At 35.3% G+C, this 12,515-nt stretch overlaps 1 protein-coding gene and 1 pseudogene across 14 annotated transcripts in view; one reads left to right on the top strand and one right to left on the bottom strand.

The window, feature by feature from the left end:
- Nucleotides 1-12,515, bottom strand: part of L3MBTL3 (L3MBTL histone methyl-lysine binding protein 3) — a 101,408-nt gene that overhangs the window by 82,363 nt on the left and 6,530 nt on the right. The window lies entirely within an intron of this gene.
- LOC120592342 (uncharacterized) lies at nucleotides 3,603-3,721 on the top strand (annotated as a pseudogene).

Genomic DNA, 12,515 nt, shown 5'->3' with positions numbered 1-12,515 from the left:
CAAATGACCAATACTTGATGTTACAAAATTATGCATGGGTAAAGGATCCACTCAAAGTGCAAGATAGACCAATAAATTTTAAAGTAACAGAGTATGAAAAACTGATTCATAGGGTTTCAAACTGCACATTGCAACAACTCTGTAAGGAACAACCACTTACCAAGTTTTAGTGTAGTATCAAAGAAGAATGTCCACCATTAATTGAAAAGACTTAAAATACCCCTCTTTTCCAACCCTGTATTTGTGTGAAGCAGGTCTTCCTCATATACTTCAACCAAAACAACATATTGCAACAGATTGAATGCAGAAGCAGTATGAGAATCCAGCTATCTTCTATTAAGCCAAAAATTAGAGTTGCAAAACTATAAAATGCCACTTTTTTATTTTGAAAACTGTTTCGTAAAAATTATGCTTATGTCTACTAGTGTAATGGGTTTACTATAGTTATTTTTAAATAAATTATTTTAATTTCTAATATAGTAAATATTGATAAGATATAACCTATACGAGTAATAGCTCTTTGAGGTTTTCAATTTTTAAGAGTGTAAAGGAGATTTGAGACCAAAAAGTCTGAAAATCACTGCTGTTCAGAATAAAATTTTGATTTTTTTTTTTAAACATACACGCACGCACGCACACACGCACGCACACACACACACACACACTAACGGCAAGGAATAAAAAACATATGTGGAAGCGGAAACTTGAAATTCAGATTAAAAGAGATTTAAGAGACATATTACAAATCACAATATCACAATTCATAGATCTTGTTTGGATCCTGATTTAAACTATTAAAAAAAAAAGATCACTATTTGATAGAAGGGGAAGCATGTAGGACAACTGATTATTTGATGGTATTAGAGAAACACTGCTGCTTTTTTTTAGAGGGATGATGACAGTGTGTATTTTTAAAAGGAGAGTTCTTTCATTTCAGGGATACAAACTGAAACTGAGATAAAATGATGTAATGTGAGGAATTTGCTATAATTTGAAGTGGTAAAATAAGACTGGCAACATACTGGTATTTGTCAACATGTGTGAAGGGTCCATGGTGGTTTATTATACATCTTAGTTTTGTATATGCTTGAAAATTTCTATAATAAAAATATTTTTAAGTACAGTCTCCTTAGATATATAACATACATTCATTTAAAAAGTCAATAGAAAACATCTGTTTCTTTGAATTCTAGCTATATTTTGTTGGAGTTTACTAGATGCTTCAATACTCTTTCTTCCTTTTTTCCCTTTTAATTAGAAAATGTCAACTATTAAACTTATATTATTAAGTCTATTTCTGATCATGTCAAAGTTTATACATTCTGAATTCAAAGAAGCATCACATTTCACTATCATTAAGACTTAATCCTCAAAACAGAAACTAGGATGTGATGGTCTGAGGAAGAATTTATCTAAAAAATAGTAAGACTATTAAGTGAATTAAAACTTGCACTTAAATTCTCTCTGACTCCTACCTCTCTAAATAGATAAAGATCAACAAAATTGACTTCCCTGTTAAGTGATGGAGGGAGGAGTGGCAACTTCTTCCTGATAAACAGTAGGGTGACAGAATAATTACCCGCCCCCGACTTTGGATAAACTGGATAAAAGTTGAGTGATCTTTTAAAAAGAAAAGTTGTACAGTTCTTTCTCTACTCTATAATAGCATTTGTCAATCAGGCAGTCCGTGTCAGACATAATACACATACTTTTAAATTTATTAATTAGACTTCACCTTCTTCCAGAAAAAGATTCAAAGCAGCAGACAACTTACGTCCATTATTTCATTTATTTCATTCCAATAAAAAAGCTGGGTTCTATTATCTCTCTAGTCTACATTGAAAAGAGTGTTGCAGAAAGGTTTGGTAAATCAGCCAAAATTACAGTTGGTGGCACAGCCAGAATCTGAACCCAGGTCAGTCTGATTCCAGCCCAAACTATTTTTCTCAACCATTATCTGACCTTTGTAGAAATTGGTCACTTCTGATAATCTGGCAAAATCTACTTTTACCTGTGTTACTACTTGGAACATGACAAATCCAGAAACCAATTTACTAGGGCCAAAGTTCTTGATTTATTTATCAGTAAAACTTGAACCCTTTTTAATAAAATACCATCAAATATATGCTTATTTGACAAAATATCATTAAGACACTTATACAAGAGAAAAAGATTTTCGATCTTTTCTTAAAAATCAAAAATGTATAAAAGTCACAACAGCAAAATCCAATGACTATGAAGAGGAACGGAAAGTAGAAGAAATCTAAAATCCAATACTGTATAAAACCTTCAGTAAATGTTCATCACATTTTAGGAAATACTTAGAATATGTGTTTGCTATATAAAACATTGGTAATTTTACACAGGTACTCTGCCTATAAGCACATATCCAAAATGTATAAAAATTGTTTCCATCCACGGTTTTATTCTAAGGTTTGCGAACATTTTGTGTAATATATTGTAGCATAAAAATATCCACTATGTTGTCTTTCTCATTATCTGATTTTGAAGCTACTTGCTACTTTCACTATCACAAATAGTCTAAATAGCTAGGACAGATTTGGGTTTTTTCCCACCATCTCTTAATCAGGTAGAATAGCCAGCAACCAATATTTTAACAGAAGTTGTTTCTATGACACCTTAAGTCTTCCTCCCTTGTTTTCATCCTCCACAAGTGTATGCATACAAACATACCAAGTTCTTTCACTCCAACAAATCATGTTTCTAAGAGTTAAACAATTTTTCTTTTTAGTATTTAAAAGGCCTTTGCTTTGTTTTATGTGTTCTTTAATTATTACATGGCCCTTTTCCATAATCCCATGTGTAACTTTTATTTCATTGGGCAGAAAAAAACAGGTAGGCAATAGTCATTCACAATACAAGTCACAATCAGTATTTTTCATTCTGCAGAAATTCCATCCCAAATCTCGTTAAAGGTGCTGAAATTTCCTAAGAAAGTACCTTAAAAGTGCACCATATGGGTCCTCTGTGCTATCACACAAGATCCATCATTTTCTTCCTAATCTTTTCTAAGTCCTAATGGCCTCCAGCCACTGCTGATGTCAAAAAGGAACAGCTTTGGGGTTCAGATGTCCAGCAAATACACCAAAGCAGCTTCTGACTCCCACTAACATACATGCCATGGCTCATGATCGCTAAAATCAAGGGTACTGATGTCCAGTGTGCTCCTACCACTGCCCATGGTGGATGTCTCACAAGATGACTTTATCGAAGGTGGAGACCATTAATGGTGGCACATATAAAAATGTCCTTGTTTTGTGAAACAATTCACTTTAGCTTTTATTAATTTTAATAACAATCTTCTTGCCCTAAGCCTACAACAAAAGGGCTGGAGGACAGACTAAATGACATACAACGCTGTCCTCAGAATTACCTCCTGTATCTCCTACACCACTCACAGTCTTCGAAACAAAGCTATACAACTTGACTCTCTCTTGGGATATTGTATGTAATGGATGAACTTCCTCAATCATATAGATAAATCTCTGAAAGTTCCAACCTACCATATACCACTAGTAATCTAGAAATACTAGGTGGTGATGAAATTAGTTAATACCTTACATTCAAAAATCCTACATTATGTCTATGGCCATGCTACCCTGAACAAGCCCGATCCCGTCTGATCTCAGAAGCTAAGCAGGGTCGGGCCTGGTTAGTACTTGGATAAGAGACCACCTAGGAAGACCAAGTGCTATAGGTGTAAAAAATAAAAAAAAATAAGGGATGATAAACTGACAAGGTCTTTGCAATCTGCGAAGTCAACCAAGGGTTGCCTTGCCTAAAAAAAAAAAAATCCTACATTATGAGAATATGGGGAAGCAGGCCCTCTCATACATTGATGGCCACATTACAATTGAAACAATCTTTGTGGAGATTTTCAGTAACGTATCTACCAACTCAGCTACAGATATATGCACATATATAGAAAAGGAAAAATGTAAAAAGTCACTCAATATACCAAATATTGGAAAAAAAACAAATAGCCATTAATAAAGGCCAACTGTGGCACAGCTATAAAATGGCATATATGTAGTTATATATACTAAAAAGATGAGAAAGTTCTTTACATTCTGATGTAGAAAGAGCTCCACTGATATACTAATTTTATGCAAGATATAGATACTACATGCTACCATTTATATAAAACAAAAGGGGTTATACATAAATATGCGTATTGCCTATATGCGCATAGTCTATGTCTACAAGGATTTGTCAGAAACTGGTAACACTGGCTGCCTCCAGGAAGGGAACGATGGTTTGCTGAAAGACAGACATGAAAGGGAACTTTCTCTCTCTACATGTCTTTGTAACTGTTGAATGTTTAAATATTTTCTTAAAAGAAAAAAAGTAATAAATGTTTTAAAATTGTTTCAGGTTTATTTAAAGTAATTTATGTTATGAAATGCATGTCTTCCTATGTTTGTTATTGAAGCCAACAACTGAAGCTATAGCCTAGAAGTCACTAAGAGAAATCAACTTCCTCAAAGCTCCTGGGTAATTTAACTACTAAGTATTTAACTGTATATGCAAATGTATCAGCTTCACAGATCAATAAGAAAAGGAAGGGCAAGGTTCACTTCTCTACAGCACATAAGAAACATACAGCAGATCCTTGGCATTTCCAGACTATTTAAGAGTTTCTACCATTCCTGAATGAAACCTGAAGTTCCAGTGACATTTAGTAATTTGTTATTTTGTGGAGACATGATTCTGAATCATACACACCATAAAGCTAAGAGGCAAGAACGAGTCGCTGCTACCGACCAAGGTCCAGGTATGCTCTTTGTCCGAGTGCTTAGTCTTAGCGCTATGGCCACTGTAAATAAAGTTAGAAAACTTTGTTTCTTGTTAAGAAATGAAAAAAAAAAAAACAAAATTAACTGCTAGTTGATTCTAGTGTTGAGGGGAACATAGAAATGTTTATGAAAGTGATCGGTCCCAGCCACAAAATAGAGTTTCGGATAAATTAAAGATTGAAATGTCAAATGCAATGATGACTCAGACACATTTGTGTGAACAAAACTACCAAATGCTTCAAAAGGAAATAAGTAGAAAAGATGTGTGAATTTGTTTCAATAAGTGCTCCAGACAGTACAAAAATTGCTCATCACATAAAGTAAAGCAAGGTCTAGAGAGATCATTTACATTTTTCAGTTATACGTTAGTATCTGAAGGAAGAAATTACGTGCTACAGATTTTATTTCAAGCTAATTGGTGATGGTCTTTTGATATTTCCCTTACAACTGTCAAGAATCTACTGTACCTTATTTTGACTAGAGATAAACAGAGTTTATGTGTCCTTCATAATTCTCCCTTTACACAATCCCTTTGTTCATATCTGCCACAAGTGGATAAAACGGTGGCTGAGTGAGGGGCACAGACTCCCCCGGTGTTGAGCTCCTACAGTACATTCAAGATAAAAAGTCTGCCTGGAGCGTGATGAAGAGATGACAGTCCCCTGAAAGATAAAGCAGCCCAATCTAGGATGCTCAAACATAACGTAAAAGAGTGGGCCTTGCCTACAAACCAAAAGTCTGGATCTGCAGAGAAGGTGAGAAATAAAGATTACTAAGAAAGGGTACTAACTGTGGCCTGACCAGTCCTACTCCAACCATTGTTCCCAAATATTATATTTAAAAGACCAGCTAGTTAACATTCACTAAGACCAGTTAAACAGTTTTAATTTTAGTTTTTTTTCAAAAATTGCAAATTATAGCTTTATAGTTAATACACATATTTTTCAAAAATAAGGGATAGAGATAGTACAGCCATGAGTGGTTGTAAAATGGGTACCGACATTCATCTCAAAAGCAGCATCCAAGAACCGTATTAAAATTCTGTCATTCAGATGAAAAACTGATGTAACAGTGTCTGGTGTCAATGGACTAAACCAATTATGGTTAAGGAAATACGTCTCTGGTTAACAGTCAAGAATGCCAATTCTAAAACAGTGATCAAGAACCAAACAACTACTATGGAAGAGAGTAATATAGCAACAGGAAAAGCCAAGCTACACTGTGGGAAACCAATGCCTTGTTGCTATGATGGCCACTTTAATACCATCAACCGAAGCTGGCTTTCAGTTTACTTTGTAGAACACTCATCTGTCACTAACCAAATGCTGTAGCTGGCACACTGTGATATACTCTATAAAGTCCTAAATGTCATTCTTCAGTAAATAGATGCAAATCAAATACTTCATGGATCATCCTCAAAACTTGCCATACTCACAAGTTCCTCTTTCCACCCTTCACCCTTTCTTAAACCACTTCCTTCCTTTCCCCCTCCTCATTTCACTTTGCAAAGTTTGACAATTACCTACTCTGTGACTTCAGCCCAATTAACCTCTTGAAGTCTCAATTTCTTTATCTGTAAAGTGTGGAGAATAACAGAACCTTTCTTCATTGAGCAATGAGGCGGATTAGATGAGATAAGCCAGGTAGGTAATACCTTAGCACAGTGCCTATCACATAGTAAGCAATCAATAAAATGTTAACTTTTATGGTTTAACAATTATCTGAGTTCTTAAGAGCTGCCCAGGGGCCTTAAAAACATTATGTAGTGGCTTTTTTCCTTTCCTTTCATTTTATTTCAATAGCATCTATTATAGTAGGACATGTTTTCAAATCTACATCACAAGCTGTCAACTTTACTACATAAAAGTGGATATTTTATTGTTAATAATCCTTCATATTTACTTGGCTTCAGAAAAGACTGCTAGCTTTCTTATAAGAACAATACATTTGAAGTAATGGAGAAAGATGTGCCATGTAGGGAGAGAGCTGGACCCGAAGGCTCTGGTCTGACTATACATGCTAGGCCAGGCTTAGGCATTTAAACTAGATAAAAAGCTAGGGCAACATTTCCCAAAGTCTGCTCCTCAAAAATTAGCTTTTAGGAGACCATTTATTCATGTCCCATAATAAAAAGTTTTGTGGTAAAAGAGATTTAACACCCTCAGGATCTTTGAGAGATGTACAGCATACATCAGCAGTAGTGCAGCAATTTGTGAAGTGCTGTCTAAGCTGAAGTTTCCCACAGTCACTTAGCCTTGTGATTCTTATCACGGTACATCGAGTTCCGTGGAACCCCCATTTGGGAAAATGCTGAGCTATGGATAACAAATTCAGGAAATAATATAAAAGTGGTAGTGTTTTATAGGGTAGAATTTATTAATCTTCAGGTTAGATTCAATTACAGGGATGCTACCTTCTGGCCTAGCTCCCAGCCTGCATCCAAATGTTGAGATCTGTCTAATTCTCAAGAGTAACCTCAAGACCTGTAGTCCTTTAAGTCCAGGCTGGAGAAAGTGATCCTGAGAAAGATAAGGCCCTTACCTTCTAAGGTCTGTCTACGGTTTTCTGATTGCTCTCTGATGGCCTCCTTTGTACCTTCATGACACCAGACAGGTACACAGCCTGTAAGGGTAGGACTCACATACCCACAAATACAAGCATATGTAGGAGTAAATCAAACAAAGGCCATAAGCCTAACACAGTAAAGAGATACAGACATACTGGAACAGAGGGTTTCTTCCATGCTTTGTCACTTAAAGGATCTCACTAATACCAGTTTATTTGGCCTTCTTAACTACCTCTTGAGACTGACAGGTATTCTTATTCTCATTTTACGTATGAGAAAAATAAGATCATCCGGACAAAAAACCTTGCCCAACACAGAATTTAATGTAATGTAATGGTGAAAAGCACAGGCTCTGTACAGTCTTGGGCAAGGTACCTACCCTCTACTGAGCTTTTGCTCCTTCATTTGAAAAATGGACTAGGAATATCTTCTTCACAGAGATTTAATTTTTTTTAATTATTCATGTCAGAGTGCTTTGCACACAGTGGACACTCAGTCCATGATACTAGTTATTTTGAAGAAAAGAAACAAGTAGCTTGTTCAGTGTTCGCATTCCCTTCAAACATAGGTATACCAGTGCAAAGCATATCAGGGAAGAGGAATGATAACTGTGCAATCAATACCTTTGCACCACAAAGCCCTATTTGATTCCTCAGGAGTTCAGACATGGAGGTAGGAAAGAGCAGGGGTAAGGGGGATGAGAGGGTCAAGGAGTTTGTAAGAACAATGGTAAGACTCTGGGATTTCATGGACAAGTAAAATTTCAAAATGAATTTGGGAAATTGATGTAAAGTCAGTAACTATTAGTTTTGCCAAGCTCTTGTAAAGAACATTTTTTAAATGTTCTTTAAAAAACATTTTTAAAAAGTAAGGACATAATCTCTGAATAACAACCCAAGACTAGGCCACTGGCAACCTTACTGTGACACTTTTGCTGAGGAGGCATGAAAGCTTCCTCACATACCAACTGTGGTTCCAGAACTTGCTTTCAAGAAAGCTGGTACAGAGACGAACAGCAAGCACAGTGGGAGATTACAGCAAGAAGCCAGCAGGAAAAAAGAGATGAAAGCTATGGATCCTCCCCAAAGGGGACTAGAATGACTACAGTAAGAGTCTTTCTCTGTAGGAGTACTGGAATATGTGTACATAAAATGCAAGAAGAGGGGCTGGAAAGACAAAATCACGACCCAGATTATAATACATATTACAATGTATCATGATCATCTATATTTGAAGACGAGACCTCGATTTATTCATTTCTTTATACCTTGTGAATATTTAAAGTAGGTACCAATAAAATGTATCAAACGAATAAAAGAGATAGGGGAAACGCAAGACTAGTAACAGCAGGGCAAGGACTGGAGAGAGGGGAAATCAGGAAAAAAATCTTCATTTGTCTATCTACCTCATATACTCCAGTGAAAGTTCTATCTACCAACGAAGCTGCTAAGTATTTATTTACTTCTTTGGCAGAAGCATAACATTACTACTCCAAGAAACCCTCCTTACTTAAGCGTCAGTGGAGAACACATCAAAAGAAGTTAAATTCAAACCTCTTTAACAGGCTTATTCAATAGGATGAGAGAAAAATCTAAACTCACACTTGAAGCATCTCTCAACAAACACACAGTGCTACAAAGAAAAATTTTTCTTTCAAATCAAGCATGACAGATACCAGGTTTGATAGTCTACTCACCCTGCCTGATAAGAACTCTGAATCGCACACATACTAGAATTGAGATCTGTTGTGGAGAGATGTGAAATTTTGCCCCGAGGGCCCAAGTTCATAGATTTTAGGTAGGCAAAACTCTAGATCATTTCAATGTGAGAAGTGAAATCTTAGTACCATCAAGAACAAACCCTTGAGAATCTAGGTCTTCTGTCCTTATCTATACTTACATAGTAGAAGCTTAAGTGGCAAAAAATCTATGCTTCCTTTAAATAATGGAATCAGTTATTCCTTCTTATTGATATTTTCTCAGAAACACTCCCCCCTGTATCTAGTGGTAATATTTTAGTGAGAACGACCCTATTTAAACGTAGCAAGGGTTTATCTGATTTTCTACCTTTTCTACCATGGAGATTATATGCAAAGGAGTAGTCACCAAATCTCAACTTCCTGCCCTTCCGTTTGTTACTGTATGAAGGATGAATTATTTGAGAGTCTGTGGCCTAACCTACATACTTCCTCTAAAGGAGGAACAGAAAATGAAAAATACCTTTTGAGAAAAAAAAAATGTATAGAAAATGAAAACACAAACTGACATTAACAGGCCGATGGCATATTTAGTATATTGTCATCAAATACTTTTATTTGAAGTTCAATTTTCAATGTACAGACTATAAAGATAACTCAATTTGAGGCAGAAACAGCCTGAAAAGTGCTATCACATCATCAACATACTACACTAGTAGAATAATAGAAATTTTACACCATCAGAGGGATTCAAAGGGCATGAAAGAACAAGAACCTGTCTGACACAGATATTTCAATGCTGAGGCAAAACAAGTATGAACTTAAATTAAAAAAGAAAAACTAAAAGTAGTACCTTGTTCTTTTTTCTTACTTTACTTAATTTTTTTAAATGCTAAAAGTAGCATTGTCTTTTTTCTTATTCTGCTTCATACTTTTATAGTACATACAGCTAAAATTAAAAGACTTACAGTTGATTTCTCTTTTGCAGGTAATAAATTAGATTTGACCAGATTTTATATCTCTCATAGATGTTATGTCTATAGGCTTATTTTGATAACCATTTGTAGTTAACTTCCTTATCAATAGATTACACAGCTAGGCCTCAAACCTACCAAATAAGACCACAAACCAATAGGGTGAATTAGTTAGATCATTTAACAACCAGACCAGATTGACCACTGAGGAATTTCAATTCCTATTTCAGAATTCAATCAGGGTAACAGATGATGAAAAATAATCAACTGATTTTGAAGCCTGAACGATCATACTCAAAATGATCTAGTAAATGAACTAGTTTAATTCCATAAAATTACGCATAACATAAAACTGTGGTCCAATCTTAAAAGGACCTGGCACATAGTAGGTGATCAAAAAACTTTAATAGATAAAAAGAGCTTCAATTAAGGAAAAACAGTCCATTACCCTTAATAAATGCAGGTAATGGCATCCTTCTAAATCAGACTAAAGCTCTCTTGATGGACCGTAACTCATATAACAAATATTATATAACTCCCATTGCAACACAGAACCACCCAACGAATCAAAAGAGACTCTTCACTTCATTTTGTAAACATGGGCATACTCTTCTGGTTAAAGAGTATAACATCGGTAATTATAGCACTGCTGATGAATATATTCTTAGTCATAGTCTCTGTTTTCATTTTTTAATTTTGAATCTAGTACTGTACATTCCCCCTGCCCCCGTTATCTCTATCCCTCATTTTAATTTTCTTCTTTCCTTTTATAATCCTGGTTTTGAGTAAATTCCATCATCTTCTCAGGTCATTTATAAATTTATGTCCCATTCTATTCATTGACTGGTTGATTTATATTTTTTGATAACTAACCTCTTGTCTTAATCAGGTCTCCTCCTACAAAGAACAAATGAAAGTTTTTTAATAAATAAGCCCAGTAACTCCCAAACCTAATCTGAATATTTTGTTAACAGTTTGTGATCATTTCAAGGCCATGAGCTAGACCAAGGTGTTCTTTTCAGCATAACTCCGTAACTGGACTTTTCCCAATTCTTGGTTTGAAAAAGAAAACCGTGAACACTCAATGGAAAAAGAGGGAAAGTGAAGAGAGAGATTTCTTCCCATTATTTTGTCTTATACCTGTTACCTACTGTTCATCTTAGTAAACCAACATATAAGAGAAAATACATTTATCTGGAAATGTAGTCTCTCAGAAATATTCTAGGAATTACTATTTTGAAAATCAGAAACTTAAAAAGACATAACAATCATAAGCCACTATCATTTTCCCTGGTCCCACCCCTTCCAAACTGTATGATATGAACTCGGAGAAGTTACTAAGTATCTCTGAGTGCCAGTTTGCTCCAAACAAGAAATAATAATACCAAATGTTCAAGGTTAGTGAAAGTATTTGAGACAATACTCTGCCTAGAATAGTACCTGGGCATACAGAAGGCACTCAGTATTTGTTAAATGAATGAATGAATACAAAGTACCTAGCTTAATGCTTGACATTCAGAAGGTACTCTAATACACGATTACACCTAACACAACATTTCACAGTGTTTCGTAGAGAGCACTCCACCTGCTAGGTTCCTACCTTGGGAACACGTTTAACACCACATCCAGTCTTACCACTATAGTACCTACCGCATTTTACCTACTGTATTCATCTTTACCATTCCTAGCAGTGAACCATGGCTTTGTTCTGTTAAATATCACCCTATGTGTTTAGGTTATTTCCTCAGACTAGATTATGTATACACTGAGGCCAAGGACTGCTGCTTTCTTTGTAGCCTCAGTATTCATTCAACCCTGCCCTAAGTATTGATTCTCTGAAGCACTCTTTAACAGAGACTTTCGAAAAATAGATGCTCAATAAATATTTGTTGACTGACACAAAACACAGACTTATAAAAATAATAATAATGATGAAGGCATTTTACTATTACATATAATACAAACGTAATTCTTTGCGTCACTATCCAAGCCATTATTTTTAAGTACACATCTGAGGAAGAAACTGAGGCTCATCAGAAGATCACCCAACTTTACTCAATTTCCTCTCAAAAGTCCTTGCTCTTTCCACCAAACAACCCTGTCTCTTAAATAGAGATTTCTTAAAGGTCTTTTACAATCTTACTTCATAAATGAAACTCATGTTATATTTCAAGGGTACCCTTTTCTGGTATTTGGCTTTCATCTATTTGCTCCATAGCTGCTGCTGCAATGAATACAAACCAGTTCATAATCTGCCATTATTGACTCATATTCTCATGTCAGTGAAATCATTTAACTTAGTAAAGAGTAGAGATAACCTGAGAATACTCCCATTGTATTATGAAGCCCTTTACAAAATACAACTTCTACAGATGCCCTGAACTTCAAGACATCATATGTAAATATACACACATATGAATATATAAGTAGTTCTCTTTAAATACCGTGTCTGCAAAAAAAAA

The sequence above is a fragment of the Pteropus medius genome, unplaced genomic scaffold (assembly GCF_902729225.1).
Source record: "Pteropus medius unplaced genomic scaffold, Ma_sr-lr_union100, whole genome shotgun sequence".
Lineage (NCBI taxonomy): Eukaryota > Metazoa > Chordata > Mammalia > Chiroptera > Pteropodidae > Pteropus > Pteropus medius.
The sequence above is the reverse complement of the archived record's forward strand: the minus strand, read 5'-3'. Positions and strand labels throughout refer to the sequence as shown.